Source organism: Lathamus discolor, chromosome Z (assembly GCF_037157495.1).
Source record: "Lathamus discolor isolate bLatDis1 chromosome Z, bLatDis1.hap1, whole genome shotgun sequence".
Classification (NCBI taxonomy): Eukaryota; Metazoa; Chordata; class Aves; order Psittaciformes; family Psittacidae; genus Lathamus; species Lathamus discolor.
The window spans coordinates 58,848,491-58,871,037 of record NC_088909.1 but is presented as its reverse complement, the minus strand read 5'-3'; positions in this window follow the sequence as shown (position 1 = coordinate 58,871,037).

Here is a 22,547-nt window from a genome sequence, read left to right as displayed (position 1 = left end):
TGAATCACTTGCTTGTATATGACAGCGGTTCACACCTGAATATCCCTTCCAGGCAACCTCTTATGTGTTTTGCATCTCGTAGGCCATACATCAGGAAGGAAGGTGGAAACGTGTCTGTTTAAATGGTTAAATTCCTTATGGAGCAACCTGGAGAAGACAGTTCAGCACAGCTCAGTGGTTCTGCCTCCTCCACACACAAGGACCTGGGCACCCTGGGTCTGCTGCCTTTCCCCAAGAAGGATAAAGGACTTGAAGTCCAGCAACCTTTTGTCTTATGCCTATAACTTGCTTCAGCATTCCTCCTGGTTTGATAACTGCAAGTGGAGAATGGAGGCGACAAGAAGCAGGGCATCAAAGCAAACCTCCTGTTGGGCAGGGCAGTATTTGCACCTGGGAGGCTGGAGAAGAACCTGTGTACTAAGGAGCTATTGCACACAGTTTCAGTCATGGCTGGAGATACTGGTTTTCTCTGTCGCTGAGGCTGTCGGGTGCAAGTCTTTTCTTGATGAAAAACAAGGCATTGCTTTGAACATAATCTCGGTGGTGTTACCCTTTATTTACATACAGGTATTTTGAGCCCCTGAGGTTCTTGTTCTCATGGTTTTGTTCACAGCTCCCACAAGCAAGGATTGTCTCAGTATGAAAAGAAGAAAGGAGAACTCGGTAATCATATTGCAACTGCAAGAGCCCTAGAAAAAAAAAACCAACCCACAACATATAAGACACATGATTAAAACCGCAGAGACTGGCAACGTGGTGCTGGCAAAGCTGCTTCTCTGGAAATCCCAAGAACTTCCCTCTCTGGGCTGCTAGGCAGACCCCTTCCTGGATTCCTATCTTTGCTGTTGATTCATTTCACCTTGCCCAGAAGAAATGTGTTATTGACAGCAGTACTTTTAGATCAGCAGCAGAAGCAGCCATGCTAGCCCAGCCCCAGCAGACCTTTCCCTGTCCTACCTCCGGCTATGCTGTGGGCTGCTGCCCTCACTGACTTGCAGGGGCACTGCAGGCACCACCATAGAACTGGGGCAATGGAGCAAAGGCCACACATCTCCTCCTAAGGCAGGAAATTGCTGGTGTTCCGTTGCCAAGAACAGGAGAAGGAAGTAGGCAGATCTTTACCCTTTGGAGCAGAGGGAGGGACAGAGGGAGCCAGGGGACCAACCCCCATTCCAGGAAATGCCTAGAAGAACAGCCCCAGGAAGGTATGTTGCCTAGCAAAGGCTGATGAGACCAGATCCTAATGGAGACCCATGTTGATCTCATGAGGAATGCGAGACGTCCAAAAAAGCGAGCCAATGTGCAGCTGCAGCCTGGGCAATGGGTCCCAGCGCTGGCAAGCTGATGCAGGGAAGCCACAGCAAGGCAGGACCTGCCCCGCTGCACCCTCAGCGCCACAGAGCAGCTTTGCCCAACACCAGAGAGGCAAGCTGATCCCTGGGGCAAAGGCTGAGCTGAGGAGGTAGCTGGCCCAGTGCCCCTGCCAACCAGTGGGGCTGTTAGAGGGTGAGTTTCTCACACTGTGCTCCTTGATGTGGCTGTAGGGCCCTCCAGGTTCTTTGAGGGCCACTGGCTTCCCAGGGCATCTGCTGCTGCCTTTCTTTGAGCTGCTGCAGACAGAGTGACCTGAGCCCAGCGGGAATGAATTAGTTGCACAGCTCATCATAAAGGAGCACAGCATCAGCTTGCTCGTGTCCTCCTTGCTTTGGGCAAGGGGAGCGGCTCCAGGATAGCATTGTTCCTGGTAAAGATGATAGCAGGTAGCAGTGGCCCAAGTTGTCCCTGCCACTATGTGAAACTTCACAGATAGACCCAGGATGGGTATGCTCCTCAGGGCAGTGCACCTAGTCTTGGTGTCTCACCTTGCTCCTTGTAGGCATTTGCCACAGTTTCTTTTCCAATCAGCTCTTTCTGTGCATTTTACTTAAGTATTTATGCTTTCTTGGGTGAGCTATGTCCTATAATCTCCATTGCCCTTAACATGGGATTTGCTGCTACGCAGAAGCAGTATGGGGGTATTGCCTTAGAGCCAGCCACTTGTCCTTATAGCATGTGGAAAATCACAACAGGTGGACCCTAAACAGTTAAACTTTATTAAGTACCAAAATCTAGTGAAAATAAAATAATCCGAATGGGAAAGGGGAATCAACTTGGGGATTAGTCATTACTGAGTAGGATTTACAGAGGAGTAAAACTAGCGTAAAAATGTAAACTAGCTTTGCATCCACCCACCATACCATGTTTGCTTGCTAAGAAACACCAAGCAAGAACGAGTAGGCACATCATTTGGTTTACTGCAGCAAAGGTCCATGGGTCAAAACAATCTAGCAAAAGAATGGCATCTCAGACAGCAGATGCACATGCCTGAGCAGAGAAAGACCTACTTACAAACACAGCACCCACTGGTCTACTGGCCACTGAGGGGTCAGGCCGCCTTTGCCCAGAGCTCTGTCTGCAGATCTGGGTATTGCCTGTGTGCAAGAGATGTGTCACAGGGACTGCTGCAATCAGAATTGTTTTCCACCTAAAGCTATATACTGCTCCTTCCCGTTGGCACAAGGCAGGTCAAATACTTGCCTACGGACAGTACTGAGCATCGATCGGGTTGTGGACAGATGTGCTATCCCATGGAGGGCTCCCTTCCTTCTGATATGGCCCTTTGCAGTAAGGATGCATATTAAAACCCCTGTGTCCCAACAGCCCTCCATGTCCTCTGACAGTCCTCTCCCACCAAGCCCCAGCCAATTCCCAGACGGTGGCACCACCCTTGCACCTGCCAGTGCATGAGTTTTGACACTGCACAAGGATGATGCTTTTGTCTGGCAGTTTGGGGGATGTTTTCGTCCTTAGTCATTCAAACTTGTTTTCCATGCAAAGAAGAGATTTCAGTACCTTGCATGCTGTTCATCTACCCTGTATCTCTTCCACTGGCCTTAATGAGCACCTTTTCTTTTCTTCTGACGGGACCAGCACAGCTAAGTAAAACCAAGCTGGCAGCTTGCCTACAGCCCCAGCTTTGGGAGTCCCATGCACATGGGAAGGTCCTGGTTTATACTACCCTCTCTCCCCAAGAAAGAGAAGGTTTTCTCAGGAAAGAGAAGGGTTTTTCTCTTTCCAGAGAAAAATTTGGTAGCAGATACCCAGTGCCCACAGCCTTACAAGCCAAAAGAGGAACAAGAAGGAACCAACTGTTGAACTCATGTTTTGCTAAGTTTTGTACTTCTGAAGCTTTATATGCTTTTGCAGGACTTGAGTCCGACCAACTTTTGCAGGCAGGATTTGCCAGCAGTAATGTTCTTCTTCACTTCTGGTCCTACTACTGTCCATGAATTCATTTTTATTCCCTTTTGTCTTTCTTGCTTCAGAGCTACCTTTTCCTCTCCCCCTTGCACGACTGTGAGAGTTTCTGCTTGCTTAGTGCTGTCCTCTCTACCTGCATCTTCAGTGTGACACCTCTTCAAAGAGGGCAATGGAAGGATGAGGGAGGTCCTTTCTACTGAAGACCTCAGCACTGGTGCTGTAAAAGTAAATACCATAGGCTCCAGAAAATGTGTGAAGTTTAAGATACATTTTCCCCCTAATTTAAAAAAAAATAATTATGCTAAGCCATCTGTTGCTAATGTAAAAAAAGATGTAAATAGATGATACATAGTGTACGGAGTGTCACATGAGTGCTCCATCTGCTGTGGGGAAAGTCACCATTCCCCAGCAACAACACTGAGTGCTGAAGTCCAGGGTTTGGAGCAGCCTTCGGCTTTCCAAAGGCATAACCACCTCCAACAGCTGCCCTGAAAGGAAAACAACTCAGATAAGAGTGGATGGGGTAGATCTGTGCATACAGAATCATAGGATGGTTTGGGTTGGAAAGAACCTTAAGGTCAGCTGGTTCCAACCCCCTGCCGTAGGCAGGGATGCCTCACACTAGACCATGTCACCCAAGGCTCTGTTTGTTCCTCTGTTTTTCTGACAAGCAGCAATAGTGGCTGTGCTGGGGACAGGCTAAACTATACTTCATGCTTTTGTTTCAGACTCTGAGCAAACTCAGAGTGCTGCTCCCTTGCCTACAGCTAGGTTTACCCGGCAGACAGGAATCTAGCTACCAGTATCTCTCAATGACAGCAGAAGGCTCCCACGATGTCAAAGCAATCGGGCAATAAAGTCCCAGATGAAACTCACCTTTGATGAACATAAAGTAGCACGCACAGGGCAACAACAGCCCTTGCCATGGCTGCAGACTGATGGATGCCACATCTGCTGTTGTCACTGAGGAAGAGACCCAGGAGGTGCTGTGAATGGTTTGGGGTGCTCAGTGGTGGTTAGGAAAGGAAAAGGTTGACAATTATGGGCATAGAGGTAATTTATTTATTCTCTGGTGTGTCTGCATCATGAGCCCTCCTGCTGGTTCTGGTCTCCTCATCTTAAGAAGGGTGCAGTGACAGGACAGAATAGACTCCAAGAAACTGGAAGTACATGCCTGGTCAGGGCAAAAGTGCTAGGACTCTTAACCTGCAAATCAAAGAAGGTATGGTAGTGGTCTAAGAAACCAGGACTCATAGGAGAAATCTGAACAGGGAAAAACTGCTATTCACTGCTTTTCATGACACCCCATGGGGTTAGCAGAGAATAGGTCCTAAACTAAGAAAAGGACGAGCCGTTTCACAGAACACACAGTTAACTTCTGCTGATGGAGCTGGCGGTGTCAGGAGTTTGTGTGGTTCCCAAAAGCTTCTAAACAGACCTGTGGCATGACTTCCAGGGAGCTGTGCAGGCCTCAGAGCAACCTGTGACCCCAGAAGTTCCAAAATGCTCACTGGCAGCAGATGGAAGATCATGTATTCCCCCTCGCTCTCTTCTGATGTGCCTGCTGCTGTCAGCCACGGAGCTGCATCAAATGGCCCATGGTCTCACCAGCTTTGGACCAGAAGTTTCACAGAATCCACTATCATGTTTCCCTCTTGCACCAGATTTGGGACAACAAGGGAATGCAAAGCAACACAGATGGCAATCCTTTGCATTACCCTGTAGGCAGCATTGCTTGGTTGAGAAAACCTGCTTCCCCTGTGCTGCTGCAGCCTGCGTATGGCCCAGAGCTGGGAAGAAAGGCAACAGCACAGGGAGCAGGGCAGGTTGTGCTGGCTGGACTCACATGGGGCTCTCCATGCCATGGTCTCCTCCACCCCCAGCAGGGAGGAAACATCATCCAGCCCAGGAACAGAGGATGAGTCATCCCTCAGGGACATGGGTGAGCATGCCTCTTTCTTTTCGGGTGTTGGAGTGTGTCACCTGGACCCTCTTCATTTCCAGATGTACAGCTCTACATTAACATCTTTTCATCTCTGAACAAGAAGGCACTATCTAACTCAATGTGGATTTTCACAGTGTAAGGATGACTGGGAGAAACATTTTGGCAGAAGGGCAATTTGAAACACAAGGACGCCCTTGGGCTCCCTGCCTGGCGCTGAGCCAGGGCACCTTGCTCCAGTGACTCCCAGCACTGAGGGGGATGCAGACAAGCTCACACCAAGACAACCACTTCTGGGGCCAAGACAGCTCCTATCGCCAGGGTGGAGCCTCTCCTGTACTACCAAACCTATCTGAGGAAGCAGGGTACACACAGGGTTTGTAAACAGCTAAACCAGGAGCAACAAAGGGAGAAGAGCATCCCCCTCGCACCCCAACCAGACACTGTTGATCCAGACGGAGGCTGAGCTTTGGTATTGCTCAGAAAAAGGCACCACAAAATACTATTTCCTGCCTTTTTAATAAGATCCCTCAAACATAAAGGGGGTGTAATTCTGCCTAGCCCAGTAGGCTTTTTGGGGGAGGCAAGCAGGGTGGTGATGCATGATCTGCCTTTGCACCTTATGAGGTGGCACAAAAGTTCCTGCTGGGTGGATCATGAAACAGCCAATGCTACAGACCCGGTGGGAGGTAAATGCAGTTTGTGTGACCATGCAGTAAGAAAACAGTAGGTTTTGAGGCTCAAGATGGGGTCAGGAGCTGGTGCCAGCTGTGATACTCTCTACACCAGCTTCCCCAGGGCTTGGTGATGGGCAGCTCCTGCTGCAGACGTGGAGGAAGGGAGATGACACGAGAAGGCCTTTTCCTTCCCCCTGCCTGGAAAGCTGCTTCACAGAGGTACGAAGCCAGCAGATCAGAGGCAGGTGAGCTTCTGCCGAGATGATGCTCGTACTTGTGCTCCAAGGGCCCTTAGGCACGTGTTGACGGGCTGTGACTGGCCCGCTCCTGTTCCTCACCTTTTACGGCTGAGGCCTGAATGGCCCTGGCTCTGCGTTTATGTCCTCTGCATGGTTAACAAACAGGCAGCGCCTTGTCTCCACTGGACTCCTCCACCGTTTGCTGGCTGCTCTCGCGTACCTGCCAAAGTGCACTGCAGGCAAATATTTGCTCTGTGGTCGCAGACGCTACCTCACTGCCCAGGTTCTCACTTCAGTGCCCTGAACATTGTGCTTACCGCACCCACACCCGGGGCATGCAGGTCCATAGGAGGTTGCACGGGCACAGGCTTAGCGCACCCCGCTCCCTGTGCGCCTCCCTCCCGGGCGCTGCAGGCACGCAGGAAGAGGGACACAGCGCAGGGGCAGAGATGTCCAACCCGCCTGGAGCCTTTGCAAGCGCGTCCTTGCGGGAGCCTGCGGCAGCTGTGCCCAGCGCAGCAGCGAGCACCCGGAGGCAAAGAGGAGGGGCATGCACCGGGCCTGCTTTCCATGGGCATCTGTGTAAATGCTGAGCTCCTGTGTCCCAGTTTGCTGGTCTGCTCTAAGCCCAGGCAGGTGGAGGAGTGGGGCTGCACGTTTTTCACCTAGCTGCAGATGCCTAGCATGTAGCATTTAATTACATTTATAGTTCTATTCCGCTGGGAGGGCGGCACTTAATTACATTTATAGCTCTATTCCATTGGGCTGTGCTCCCTTGAGGAAATGCAAGTTAGATAAAATAATTAGTTGTGGACCATGAGGAGTGCTGTGCCTGACATAGCCTGGAAAGCCACCTGGGTCTCCTCGTCTCAGCAAAATGGCCTGACTAAGGCAGCTGCAGGTCCATTATTTCTGGAACGCCCTGTGAGGTGCTTAGTTTGGCTGGGTATGCTGTACCCCCCCTCGGGAGAGCACTGGCATAGAGCTTAAGAAGCAAGAGGAAATTGAATTTGCCTCTTCCCTTTTCTTTCTTCTTTTCCCCTCTCAAAAGCTCAGAAGTGCATCCAGACACTTCCATTTACACCACAGTGGGGCAAAGACCCCCAAAATGCTCCCTATGTACCCTGGTGCACCAGGGAAAGTTTAGCAGGACCAACACCAATGCTACTGCAGAACCTGAGGACTGTCCAGGTGGGGCAGCAGCTTGGCAGAAGGCCTCACATGGCTTCAATTTGGCAGGTAGCAGGAAGAACAGCACCCCAAAGGTCAGGCTCCAGCTGCTGGAGCAGTTCCTGGCCAGTCCCTGCGGCAGGATGCCTTCTCTGGGAGGTGTGTGGCTGCTGCAGTGCCATGATGCTGTAAGAAGCAATATGAAGGGGTAAATAGGATGCACCAGCCTGCAGTGCCTGCAACGCCACTGCAATGCCCAGCTGTGACAGCTCAAGCAAGGGACTTCCTGCTTGCTGCAAAGCTGGTGTGTGCAATGAGGAATCAAACCGTGCGGTTTTAATAGAGCAGCACCAGCGCGCAGTTTGACGTGTGGCAAGTTCTTCCCTTAGAGACATTTTGCCTTCTAGCCCAGCACACTCGCTTCACACGAAGGTGACGGGGGGCACTAGAAAGTCTCTGCTGGTTTTGGCAGTCAAAAGGAAAGTGGCAGTGCTAATTCTGAAAGTAGAAGGGAAAGGGAGTGAGGGCAGGAGGTGGCTGCGCATGGGTCCCAGCTGCACAGTGCGGGGCTGACACTCCCCTGGGCCACGCTGTGCAAATCTGTCACTTCCCGAGAACGACAATGAGTCACATTTGCCCAGTGTCTCATTTAAAGAAACTGAAAGGATTAACTGGTAAGGCATAGGGAAAGGCTCATCGTGAGTCACGCTGCCAGAGCCCATGTGGCTGTTCCCAAACAGCGGCCCATGGGCAAGAATGTCCTTTAAAATCTCCAGAGTTGGTGATCGGTGGGACGCCAGCACCTTCAGAAAGGCACGGGTGATTCAGAAAGGATATTGAGGGTTGAAGATGCTCAACGGTTTAATGAGACGCCCAGTCATTTGCACAGCTGGGTTTTGGCTCAGGTCTGTCTTATCCACACTACATGCTCTCAGGCAGCCTGGAAACAGGCTTCAGAATAGTCAGTAAGAAAGCATTTTGTTCACCACCCACTAAAAATAGCCATGCTGTGAAAGAAATGATAGGTGAGGAGGGAGAGCTGTTAATCTCCAAGGATCAGCCCATCTGTCCAGCACCTGGAGTTAAATCCGCATCTCCCCTCAAAAGACTACAGTGAGGAGAGAAGGAGACTGGAATACATTTCTCCAGTCAACTCTTACTTAATCTCCAGCTGCAAATGCTGGACAGCCTTACCCTGTGGCAAAACAACAGAGGTAATTTGGCATCTCTGTTGTGCTTTCTTAATTACCTTCAAGCTGATGATTTTCTAAAGTGCATTTTGAGGAATAGTTACAAGTCTCCCCACTCGTGTTTTACCACAAAGAATTCATATTAGTCTCAATTTCGTGTAATTTTCTCTCTGGGGTTTTCCTTCATTTTCTCCCCCGTGTAAGCATGCTAAACACGAACCCCAGAGAGAACAGAGGTACAAGAGGCGCAAATCCGCAAAGCCCGGCCAGGGCTCAGGGCAACGTTCTCACTGTGGCTTCACCCCACACCTGCCCAGCACAGGGCAGCAAGTCCATGCTGGGCCTGCTGGTTCCTGCTGCTCTTGTGTTAGGCACAGCCTCTCCTCTACAGCTGCCTCCATTGCTCAGTTTCCCAGTTCATCCTTGATGCAGTGGCAGATGAAACCATGGGGGGTAACGCCCCTCCGGAGCACTGTGTCTCTGTCCTGTCCTGTTGAAGAGGGTGTACTCGCGAGCTGCAGACAGGAGAAGTACCCACACACCTGGTGGAGGAGGGCACGGAGAGAAGGAGGTGCTCCGGGGAGGCTGCCAGCTGCAGCCGGAGGGAGCAGATGGAGACACAGCGTTAGGGTTAGAGAAAAGCTCTGAGTGGGAGGCACTGAAGGAGAGCTCAGGCACAGAGAGAGGATGGCAGCGGGGTGCAGAGGAACACAAAGAGTTTCTCTTTGCAACTCTGTGTAAGCACCAGCACTTGCAGAGCATCAGGAGGTCCGACTGTTTGCTGAGGGATAGGGTCACACAGGGGCATGGCTATTCCACTATAAAGTGGGTAGCTGGAAACCCTTGTGAGGGGTAGTATTTGCTTAAGGCCCCCCACTGAGGCTGCTAAGAAGATGGAATGGTTGCTCTATCAGCCATTTCATATCCTTCATATCAATAATTTAATATTCCTTTCAGTTGGGCCCACAGCTCAGGGCCATGGATGACTGAGTGCTGCCCTGTCTGCCAGTCACCAGGCGCAGCAAGCTCTCTAGGGAAACTGCACAGAGACTGCTCTACCAGGTCCAAAGGAAAAAACTTGCTTGGTTAAAGAAATAAAAACAAACAAAAAAAAAGACAATAAGTTGACCAAAGGATGGATGTTTAACATTGGACATACAGCATGGACCACTGAGTGGAGAAGGAATTGGCTGAATGGTTGCACTCAAAGTGGTCAATGGTTTGACATCCAAGTGGAGATCGGTGACAAGTGTTGTTCCTCAGCGGTCGGTGTTGGAACCGATCCTGTTCAACACCTTTGTTGGCAACATGGACAGTGGGATTGAGTGTGCCCTCAGCAAGTTTGCCGATGACACCAAGCTGTGTGGTTCGGTTGATACACTGGAGGGAAGGGATGCCATCCAGAGGGACCTTGACACACTAGAGAGGCATAAAGGTGTTGAATATGAAGTTCAACGCAGGCAAGTGCAAGGTCCTGCACCCATGTTCGGGCAATCCCAAGCACAGTATACAGGCTGGGCAGAGAATATATTCAGGGCAGCTCTGAGGTGAAGGACTTGGGGGTGTTGGTAGATTAGAAGCTACACTTGACCCAGCAATGTGAGATTGTAGCCCAGAAAGCAAACCATATTCTGGGCTGCATCACAAGAAGCGTGACCAGCAGCTTGAGAGAGGTGATCTTGCCCCTGTGCTCTGCTCTCATGAGAGCCCACCTGCAGTTTTTTGGGGTTCCCAGAATAAGGATATGGAGCTGTTGGAGTGAGTCCAGAGGAGGCCATGAAGGTGCTCAGAGCACCTTTTCTGTGGAGAGAGGCTGAAAGAGCTGGGTTTGTTCAGGCTGGAGAAGAGAAGGCTCTGAGAAGACCTTAGAGCAGCTTCCAGTATCTGAAGGGGGCCTACAGGAAACTTGGAGAGGGACTTTTTACAAGGGCTTTTTTTTTTTTCACAGGGGACTTTTTCACATGTAGTACCAGGACAAGGGGTAATGGCTTTGAACTGAAAGAGGGTAGGTTTAGATGGGACACGGAAATTCTTTACTATGAGGGTGGTGAGGCACTGGCACAGAGAAGCTGTGGCTGCCCCATCCCTGGCAGTGTTCAAGGCCGGGTTGGATGGAGCTTGGAGCACCTGCTCTAGTGGAAGGTGCCCGTGCCCATGGCAGGGGGGTTGGAAATGAATGAGCTGCAAGGTCCTTTCCAGCCCAAACTATTCCACGATTTCATGATTCAGTTTCAGGCTTATTTAGCTTAGGCAGTGCAGTGTTCAGAGCTGCTGTGCTGCGGTTTACATGACTCTGTGGTTACAGGTACACAGGAGCTGACAGGTCCAAGCAGAGCAGGAGTCCATTTAACACAACAGCATGTCTCAGGGAGCAGCTGACTTCAAGAGTGTCCGCAGAGTAGTAAAAGGTGCATGGTGATAGACAGAAATGGTGTCACCTGGTCACCTATTTGTTTCCTCCTGTGCCTCCTGGTCTGGTCTACTTCATCCTTGAAGAATGAACCTTGACAGACTCTCCAAAACTCAATCATTAGGATGCACTACCCATAGTAGTCAAATCGTGGGATATGACATATCCAAGGAGCTGTGAGAGGCCCTTGCAACTTGGACTCTCAGGAATCAGGCCTCCAGCCCTGCCTGACTTACAGGCTGCAGGCTGACAGCAGGGAACAGCCTCCATCCACGCATCCAACCACCTCTCTGAACTGACGCATCCATCGGTTACAGTCGGTGGCTCCCCACGTCCCCTGTGACAGGGTCTTTCTGGGACTGACATTTAAAAGCTGCAGCTAGAATGACGAAGGCATGAATTTCGGATTCAGATGATGAGACATCTGCCCAAATGTGCTGAAATCTTGTCATTTACACTTCCTGGCCTCAGATACAGTGGGTGGGGGGAAACCCAACACAACTTGTGTGTCATATCTTGCACATTGCTATGTCACACCACGGAGAGGGAAAACTTTCAGAAATTACTTTGATGCAGCCAGCTGCAGGTGAAACAGGAAGTTATCAGCCCACATCAGGCCAAGTGAGATGGTCACAGCCTTTGTGTGCCACCTACTATTTGACTTCATGCAACTGATACCAATGCCAGACCCACCTAAAGGGTGCATCCTAGGACCTGAGTTACCTAGGCTCAAGGAAAACAAACAGTAGGCTGCAAGAGCATCACTGGGACTTTGCCTTGCTCAGTCTAGAGGACGGGCAGGGACCAAGTGAATAGGTGATGATCTGTTGAATTGCTACCTTAGGACATTGTTTTTGAAAGCTGTGCAAGGGCCACATCTGTTCCACCCTTGCAGGGACCTTAGAGACAGAGTGGGAGGAGAAAGCAAAAAAAACCCCAACCCCAAACCCCATGATTCTGAAGGTTATTCAGGGAGTGCAAAGCGCCCAGCTTTTATTCCACACCCTGTAGATAACAGACCTCAACCAGTTTAAACTGCCTGTTCCTGAGCACGTCTGAAGGCACCACTCTGAGACAGACAAGGCCGGAAGAACTGAAAGCTTCAAGAGAACAAGTAGATTAGTTCTTATGCCAGATATCCAAAACACTTTTCTATGGAACTAGGCCCTCAAATTTACATCCAAAATTAGCAATGATACCCTTAGGCATCTATCAAAGTATTAAAGGCTCTCATCATCTTCTTGTACTGCCTCCCCTCTGTATTTGATTTGGAAAGCATCAAGATTATTGCAAGAGTGCCACAGACTCTCTCAGGAAGAAATCTGTACTAGAGTGGAGTAGAAATCTGCAAGGAGTCGTCTGGGTAGCATGTGTGAAACACAGCCTGCAGCCACTCGCAAGATGGAGATTAAAAAGTATTAAGTAACTTCCAGAGCTCTGAAAGAGGCATGGTTCGCATTTAGAAGTCACAGTAATCCCACACCAAACTGATTATGTGGTCATAAACCCTAAGTGCCTATGTACAACAGCTTGAACTACAGTGTGCTCACAGCTCCCTTTGGTTTTTTTCCCCTCTTAGCTTCTACATGCTTCTGAAGCTTCAGTATCCATAACTTAAACCAGAGGAACCCAGTCCCCCTACCAGTTCTTCAGTGTCTAATCTAGAAGCTGTACAACTCTAAAGAGAAAGGCAGGGTCCAGCTATGCACTGGGGTGTGAGCTGGTGCAGCCAACGACACCAGCACTGCTGCACTTCTCAGCTCTGGCTTGAACTTGGCATCCTCATTGCATTCTTGGTGGGGCTTGGCACTCAGTCCTCCCCTCGTCACTCATTTTGGAAGGATGTGTCTCGAAGGCAGGGCTGCCTTGCCAGGGCAGGGGAGCTTTCAGCTGGGACTTCAGAAGTGCTTGTAGCACGTGGCAGTGTTTACTGAGTAGCTCTCCTTTATGCAATGGGCATAAGGAACAATCATGGGAAAGAAAAATAATTGCTTTACTCAACGGGTTTGCTCCAGATGTGGCTTCAGAACAGTTCAAACGGCAAAAAGGTTTTACCATAGCATTTTCTGCTGGAACGGAAAAGGCAAGACACGGGCAACTGGAGTCCCACAGTGCTGGCGACTGCAGCCAGCTTTTCCCAGTATTCGCCTGGAATCTGGTGTCAGCAGAGCTCTCTCTTTCTCTTCTCTTTTGCTCTTTTTAAAAGCTTAGTTTTTGAGTTGCATCTGCTCAAGCATATAAGGGAGTTACCCTGAAGAGCAGCATCTTTACAAGAAGAAATTCTTATTTCCCTGCACTTCAAAATACTGAAAATAGAAAGAAAGCAGCATATTAAGCTTAATTTTAAAGTATTTTTTTTAAAAGCCCAGATCAACAAACTCTTCTTGGATTTTCCAACAAAATGACAACTATGTCTTCAGCTGGCTTTGAAATCTCTTCCTAAATAATAAAAAAATACAGTCAAAAATATGAATATAAAGCAATTTTAATTTTCATCTAGATATTTATATCAAAGAAATAATACTCATGTCCAAGTAGTGTACATAGAATATCTTCCTTATAAACTCTTTAGTTTAAAACACGTACAAAATTGCACATTGCAGTTTGCAAAAAATCATTAATACCTTTTTGCATGTAAACAATTCCAGCACAAGGATCAATGTTATACATTCCAAGATGTCTAAGTGTCTGTTCACAAACAAACAAAAACAAAAAAAAACCCCACTTGATCTCCAGAAGGGTCCTAGTGTTATAAATCAATCATTAACTGGTGTTCTACACACAGGGATACACAAATGAGCACAAGGCAAGTCGCCTTTTAGTCGTAAGTACTTAAGACAAAGGCTTGGAACACAATTCTGCTTCCATTTAAACCCATGGTATCCATCCCACAGTATTTAGTGGTAGCAGCATTGAGCTAATTTTTCCAAGATTGCCAATTGCAGTATATCTTGGTTTAAATTCTAAAACAAGTTGGCTACCACTGAACATCAGGAACTGGAAAATTACTGTAAACACAGTTATCACTGTTGTATATTCATTAAGTTACAATATTCTCCTAAACACATCACTAAAATAAGAAAATGTTTTACATTTAATCAAGTGCAAGATGCCAACTAATATAATCCACTTTGCCTCAGAAATAAGTATTTTGAGTATAACACTACATAGTTTATAAAAGTAATGTAAAAAAATTACAATGGACATAATCCTCAGTTCTATATTATAAAGCCCTGTAGCTTCTGTTTACATTAAAAAAATATCACTGCATCAGAAAAAAATGCTGTCAGAAGTATCCTTGGTAAACCTCTCCTGATCAAATCCAGCAAACGAGTAGCTACTGAATTTTGTTTATTATTACTTCTGTCTGTGTCCCATGTCTTTGCCAGCACACCTGCTTGAAGAGTTCCCCCAAAAAATCTGGTTTAAAAAGAGGAAGTATTTCTGTATTGATAAAAAGTAATTTGTTTGGTTCCTTGGGTTTGTTTGTTTGTTTGTTTGGAGTATTTTTGTAATCTTCAAATACTGTAATTCTTAAAAAATTCTTCCTGAAGCACAGACTTTGAAAGTGTTTCTCAGAGGCTTCCTCTGTGCCAGCTAATTTAGTAAGGCAGAATAAGAAGGTACACAAAAACCCAACATACAAGAACCCGGGAAAGGATGTAGGCAGACAACCACCCACCAACTAGTTGCACGTAAGCTGCCAAATCTAAACTGCTCTGTCTCCACCTTTCGTTTCGAACAGCTATCCTGAACAAGAAAGAGTCAGCGCCATGCCCGAAGGCCTGGGAAGAACCTGTCAGGATTCGAGAGCTGTAGCAGGAAGTGGCAGTTTGCTCACACTTCTCCTTTTGGACAAAAAGAGCTTGGGGATGCTGGTGACTACCCAGCAGCGAGGGGCTGCTTCTCCTTTTCAGGAGACCCTTTAGGCCCATCGATCATCATATGGCACAACTGTAAACCCAATGAGGAGCATAGGACCTGCATGATCCTGGCAGCAGCCTCAACCCACAATATTGCCAGGTACTGCAATTACGGTACTGCAGGGTATTCAGTGTGTTTTGCATCACGGAAGTTCGGCAAGAACCAGGCACCAGAAACCACTGAGCGCCTTCAAAGCTGGGTCCTTTTGCCCTAGACCTCTCTCCTTTTTAGCTGATGGGAGCTAGTTGCTCTGTTCAACTGATGCAAAGACATATTGCTCAAAGAATAATGGATTTTATTTTTTGCAGTCTGTGCATATCCAGAGCTGTTCCTTTCTCAGGAGGTCTACTTTGAGTGACACAGCATTAGCCATCACGAGCACCACACAGCAAAGACATATGCATGGTCCCCTAAACCTCAGAGAAACTGCAGGAAGAACAAGCCAGCTTTGGATGAGCCACTCCAAGTAAGAGAAACTGCCCTGGAAGAATGTCCTACAACTCCACAGACTGAAAAACATGGAAAGTTGAAGAGCTACTTCACGAAAGAGGTTTATTCAGCAATACGGATGCAGCTACCTCTCCTGGTAAGACCCTGCACACGAAGCCTAAGGATTACCTGCAGACATCATGAACTAGAGGCCATCTAACAGATTGAGTCTCACAGTCCACAAGGCTCTGGGCTTTCCACAAGCAGAACTACCCTGATACTGCCTTATTTTTAAGATCTTTATTCTTTTCTCCCTTTGACCTTAAAAAGCCAGTAGACCCATTCCTAATTAAGAAGAGTGGGAGTGGTAAGAATCAGTAGCCAAATTTTGGTGGGTGAGAGGCCTATGCAGACTTGCTCATCATTTTCTATTTAAAACCCAGGAATTGCACAATACTCTATTGCAACACATATTCTCTTCCCTTTGTCTCCTGTGAAGTAGCTAAGCACAACCAAAGCAGAATCACTGGTGCAAGGAAGTGTTAACATTGATGGCTCACAAGTCAGAACTGCGCTAAGTGTCTCTGTAATTAACAAATAGCGCATTGCAAGAAAGCGAAACAATTCTCTGAGTTTTGCCTGTGTTGGGTCTTTTGTTCCGGGTTTGGGGTTTGGGGGGGAGGGAGGAGGAGGAAAAAATTAGCGAAGCCTGAATATCTAATCTGTTTCATACGGAGGAATGCTCAAGAGGCTCGCAAGAACTTGTTTTGCTACATGTTGAGCAACACCACATGGGAAAGCCTTGAAATTAGAGCAAACGCTTGAAGACAGGGCGTAGCTGCCTTTTGGAGCTTGTCCTTCATGGGCGGCATTTTATTAGAGAGCAGACCTTTGCATCATCAGACAGCATTCAGACCTGGACTTCACTTGATGACATTTCAGTACGGTGGTTGCCATGGCTTTAAATAAATAAGGGTAAGTGTGAAACTACCCATCATCAAGCCAAACAGGGAGTGGCACAGATTCCAAAGAGAAGTTTAGAAGACACTTAAGTAGTAATAACAAAACATAATAAGTTAAAAAAGGATTCTGAAAAGCACTCTTAATTCTCTGCCACTTAAACACAAGTATTTCCTTTAAATACTCTATAAGAGAGAAACTTTATTTCTTCCTTGGATTCATTGTTTTGTCTTACTTTTGATGATTCCTCCAACTATCACCTCTAACTATCACCATGGGGAAAGGAATAAAAAAGTAGACCTTATGACACACTATTGGCCTGCTGGGAAAGCGGTATTCTACCACTAAAGATACAACAGACAAAACAGCTTGAGCTGTGATTTCAGCTGCAGTGTGCACAGAAAGACTTTCAAACACTGCGAGGACTTACAATTAGCTTTTAATAACTGGCACAAAAAGGTTTGGACTGGTAATGACTATTAGGCAGCATTTTAGGAATCCCTGTTCCAAAGGTGTCTTCCTGCAGACTGTAAACAGAATGGGTGTACTAGTTACTTATTACCATAGCTTATGTGACATGTAATACATAACAAGATTATTTAACTCTCCAGTAGTCAGTATTTTCACACTATTTCTGTCACCCTTCCATGAAGGCTATTGAAAGAATGGTAAAAGTTGGAAAAAAAAGACTTCAACGACTGTCTCTACTCATTAAAAAGGGCAAGTTTTATACCAGTATCTTCTACTGGTATCTTTCCCTAACAGTTACTAGGGAAAAAGAAGAAGGGTATCCTAAATACACTCTCTGGAACTGTCCATTAACTTTATTCTGTGCCACCACATTGCTTGTGTCCTGCATTACATGAAAATCTGGAGATTTAGGAAACAGAGGCGTAGGAAAATTTTTCAAGCCCAACATTTCAACTCCTTCAAAAGGCTCAGCATGAACCACAAACTACCTTTATAAGGCTGTTTCTAAGACTGTTCATTCTTAAAGGTCAATTTTCCATGTTGGGCATGAAGGCCAGACATCCCTCATGATAGAGGAAACCTTTCTGAGGAGGACAAGAAAATGGTATCAAAGAGTTCAGGCTTTTTCAAATATTCAGTCTGCGATCTAAGAACAGGAAAGCAGTGAGAAGCCTGACTTTCAACAGCTTCAGCTTTCTTCATCTATGACAAGTAATACCATGACCTCATTGATGTAACTGAACAGTTGCATGAGATGCTTCAAGGTACTCAGCAGAAAGGCTTACAAATTTATTTAGAAAAATTTCAAGGGGAGAGTAAAACTGGACTTAACCAAACTTGGAGAAGTAAAACCAAAACAAAGACTGCAACCAAGAATTTCTTTTTCCTGGGATGGAATGGAGGGCCTCTTGTCTCCAGTGACACAGCCCTCTGGACTGTGTGTTACTTATTTAGGTCACTTACAATTCCACCCATAAGTATCTCTTAACCAGTAAGTAACAGTAGTAGTAAATCTTATCAGCAGTGTGCTAAATATCAGAATCTAGCAGTGTATCAGTGCACAGTGAACTGGTCGTAATTACTATCTCCGTGTATTAGCAAGGCTTCAAAGTCAACCAATCACTCCAAAATGTTCCTACAAACATCGTAAGACTTCCAGAAAAGCCATTTAGCCAGCACACATACTCTTGAACTACTACAATCCACGATTGTTTCTAGTACTAGAAATTCAGAGCAAAGCTCTATTTACAGCTAGCTACACTATGGATGCAGACCTTTTGATAACAAAGAAAGCAAATGGCAGGTAGGTAATTATTTATGGTGACTCCCTTGAAAACATTATTTATAATAAAAGTTCCCTCCACTTTACAGCAAATTACTATACATGAACTGCAGCACTTCAGATTACATTAAGGCTAAATGTGAATTTAAAATAAATTATCTTTTTTGTGTTAATTTAGCATTGCAGAACTTGACAGTCCTGCAATTAGACTAGAAATCTAAAAAATCAACTTGCAATCACTTGCAATCAACTTGCCACAAACAGAATTGCAGCTTAGTTTTCTTCTGGGAGAACCTGACCATGACAAAGCACATGAAGATGTCCCATCATCTACTGCTGCGGCTAAAATAATCACAGTTCCTCCATTTGTCCTTGTCCTTCTCTATGCAAGCTAGTGTCTGTGCACAACACCTTGACATATGTTTGCAGGTATCTCTGTTCTTCTTCTGAAGAATTTGTTCATAAAGGCTGGATTTTCTGGCTTTTCCCAGATCAGTGGCTAGCACTGAGTTGAGAAGATACCACCCAAAGCAGAGCTCCAACACAAGAACTCATGTTCCCTGCAGGCACAAGACTGAGATTCAGCACTCCTACACCAGTCAATTGTGTCAAAACTACTCAACAGAAAGTTGCATTTCAAAACACAGTGCTGGTGTGAGGATACAGACCCCAGACTGGTTTCCTTCCTCTCTCTGCCATGGTTTCCTCAGCAGGACCCTAAAAGACCTAGAGCATGACAGTCTAGTTGACCTGCATGCAGTGGACTCATTCAACATCCAAGCAAAGATCCGGTTTGCGACTATACTGATGCAGAAAGCAAACCTTCTGGTATGCAAAGGCTCAGGAAAACTTCTTCTAGAGTAAAGCAAGCAGCAAGAATCAATGCCAGTAGCAAGTTAACAGGATGATGTCTCAGAAAGCTGCACTTGTTATGAATTAGGTGCATGTTTCTAGACTTAACACATGGACATTACAGGTTCTCCATTGAGCACTCACTGTGGCAGTGTTTTTTTAGAAACCTACATTTAGTTTGTCATACATGACCACTTTGTGCAGAAGTTGCTTCTGTCCCACCTCTGAGTTACCACCATCCATTACATAGACAGATTTCACAGCACAAACAGCTGCAAGCCACTTCAATATGACCTCTTGTCTCCTAAAACATACTGCAACACCTTAAGTCTCCATGAATTCAGTTTTAGTTTATCAACACCTTCACAGTAGTTTCGCCATGTGCAGCAAGATTAACAAGTTTAGACAAAATTTTAGATTCTGCAGTTTGTCACAGTAACACTTACCATACTGTATCAGGTACAGTGAATGCTGATGCAGCCCCACAGCAACTGACTGTGGCATTAGAAAGAACAGTGAACATCTGGCGGATTGTTATGCACTGTGAAAGCTTTCTGTTCAAAGTTTTTTCTACTGGTAAAGGTACGGCCAATTGTTAAAAAAGGCAAATCCCTGACAGATTTTACTGCCCACCTCTGCTGCAGGTTGCATGGTCACTGTACACAAAACTGACCAGATGAAGCAATCAAAGAGTGACAAAAAAGCCTACGAACTCTTCAACACTCATTCTTGGTTACAAGTAAAACTTCAAACAAAATACTTGGAAAATGTAAGTGGTTTTGTACAAATCAAATATGTACACAATACTCCATTTTTTCTCCTTGCTAAACATAGAAAGCTACAGAACCAAGTAAGGAAAGAGCAAAATTATCCAGCAGCAGTTACAGCTGCACATAAGAATAAATGAAAATGTAACTCATCACTTTTTCTTTTTAACTTGCACTCCAGAAGCACAAGGGCACATAAAATGCAATCAAGAATTACTTATGTTAAAAGTAGATGGTTTTGGTGGGGTTTTTCTTGCATATTAATTTCAGATACAGAGGAATTTTCTCCAAGAAGCTACTGGATTCAAATAGCCAAGACTCAAGTTACGGCAGTCAAGTCCCTATTTTCAGCATAACTAGTAATTCAGACTACAGATGCACTAATTCATGCATCTATACTTCAGACACCACTGAACAATACTACACAATAATCCGGACAGTATCATCAACCTATGTAATGACTAGAAACCAGTCGCCAAATGAAATTTCCACTTTAACAGCTGCAAACTGCAGAATGCCTCTGGGCCTAACTTTGGTAAATCACTCCTTTGTCAAAGATGAGACAGACACAGTCAATCAGACATTTAAATGGAAAAATACAGGATGCCTCATGACTTCCTTCAGTAATGACATAAACACAAATCAAGATAATGGAGAATTATAGTAGGGCCACCCTTTGATCTTAAAGAGTGCATGATAGTCAATAGTGATTTATAACATACAGTGAAGAGTTAGGGTTATTTACCTCTTGCAAGACCATGAAAGGCTTATGACAAAATGTCATGACCGCCACCACTACCGACTCAACCCTCTTGGTAATCAGGACTTACCATCCCCAAACACCTACACTTCTCAATGTATGTAAAGCACTTCTGTTTTGGGAACTGCTCTTGAAGCTATCATTGCCAGATGGGCTCGACCTGCAGTCACAGTGAAAGCTGTGAAAACCACATACCAACCCCATGGACCTGTCTGGACACCTTGCGATACTGACAGATTTCACTACCTGTTCTACACTGGTGAGCAAACCAATCGGCTTTTCTAGTAATGACATCATTTGAACTAGTCATAGCACTTTCCTGCACCCACAGCAAGCAAGGGCAGAGCAGATAAGAGCTCCTCCCTCTGCCCAGGGAAGGAGTGGACATGACTTCCCTCACCACAAACGCTCCTCCTCCCCAAGATAGAAAAGATCTGATAACAATTCAAAGAAATGAAAGCCTTTTATGAATCAAAACTATTGTGCTGTAGCACCTTAATAAGAAGGCACTTCACACCTAGATCAAGACCTTGGTTCAAGCGCATTCAAAATATACTGATGAGCAGCAAGGGAGATATGCACAGGAGCAAGCATCCACCAACAAAACTAGACAAAGGAAGGGACTGCATAATCTCCAGAGCAGAGATCACACATCGGGCAAAGAACAAAGAGGGATGTTTATTTGTCATGGGTTTGCACCTGGCATGCAAAACCAGATCAGAAGGGCATAAGGGTAGCCTGCAAATCAAGCTACACAGTGAGAATCATAGAATCATTTAAGGACTAGCAAATGGTGTGTGCAGGTATAGCAAGTATAGTAAATCATGGTACAGTTTTGAAGGATGAAGAAAAATGCTAAAAACCACTGAGGTTCCACTGACAAAACGCTGATGTTCAGTTTTTTGTTGTTGTTTTTCTGCTGTTTTGTTTTCTTGGATTTTTTTTTTTTTTGGTGTTCTGCTTGCAGGGTTTTTTTTTTTTTTGTGGGCTTTTTTTTGGGTGGGGGGGTTGGGTGTTTTTTTAGTAGTGACATACAGACAACTTGCCTGCAGTTACTGAAAAGGAGCTACATTGATGCAAATCATATGAACAGCCTGGAAAAGTTTTACTCAGAATCTATCTTTTAGCATCTCACAGTGACCAATGTTTTAGTAAGAAAATCAAAACCTAAAAGAAATGGATGTGGAAAATGCTGCAGCAAACTGAAGAAAAAAGGCAGGATAAAATAAAGAAGCCATATTTAAAGATTTAGGAACAGTGCAGGGGTAAAATGAGTACTGATACATCTTAGAAGCCAGTAACAACCAAGCCTAATGGCTGCAGCAGGCAAGCACTCCCAAGCTTTGTATTTGTTCAGACTGGTGCTCAGGCTATCCACTCATATCTCTTGCTACAGATGAAGTGACCTCTAGCAGAACTAATAAGGGAAAAAAAAAACCCACCCCACCCCCCATTCTCAGATTTTGGTCACATCAGTGTTAGATTCTAATAATAAATACCAGCTAGATAAAGGCGTTTACGAAGATAACCTGTCACTCTACAAAAAACGCATTTCTTTGGACAGCTCTGCTACCAGAATAGTAGCCTCTCACAGAGAGCTGGAGCCGCCAGCCTCACAATTAACCTCTAGTCACTCATCAGGGCACTCTCAGCACTTCTACCACTTAAGAGATGTCAGTCAGAACATACAGCAGGCTATCAGAGAAGTTACCACATGAGATCTTTGAGAGGCTCGATGCAGTATGGCTCTTGGAGAAAGTTCGAATGGGAGACAGGTAATGTGGTGGTTTCCAGCCTTAACACTACCATGCTGAAAAAGGGGAGCTTATTATAATGCTGCCAGGTTATTGCTCATTGGCTGGGAAGTGGGACTGCAGTAATTTCCTATATCCTATGGATCCCCCACTTCTCCTTGGACATTGCTAATTTACTCTGACCAGAAACAGTAAAAGAACAAGTAAAAAACAAGTTCTGCACAGCTGCGGTTATCACTGCCCTGTCTCCTACTGCAAGATCTTTACCTAGACCTATGCTCATTTGCAAATACAAGAACTGAAACAGCATGTGATCTTTAAGAATTTTTCAAGTTTTCCTTAAAAAAACCCTCATCTCATTACACATACAGTAAAGCTGAGTGCATCAAACCAATGTATCTACCAGGCAACGCTACCTCT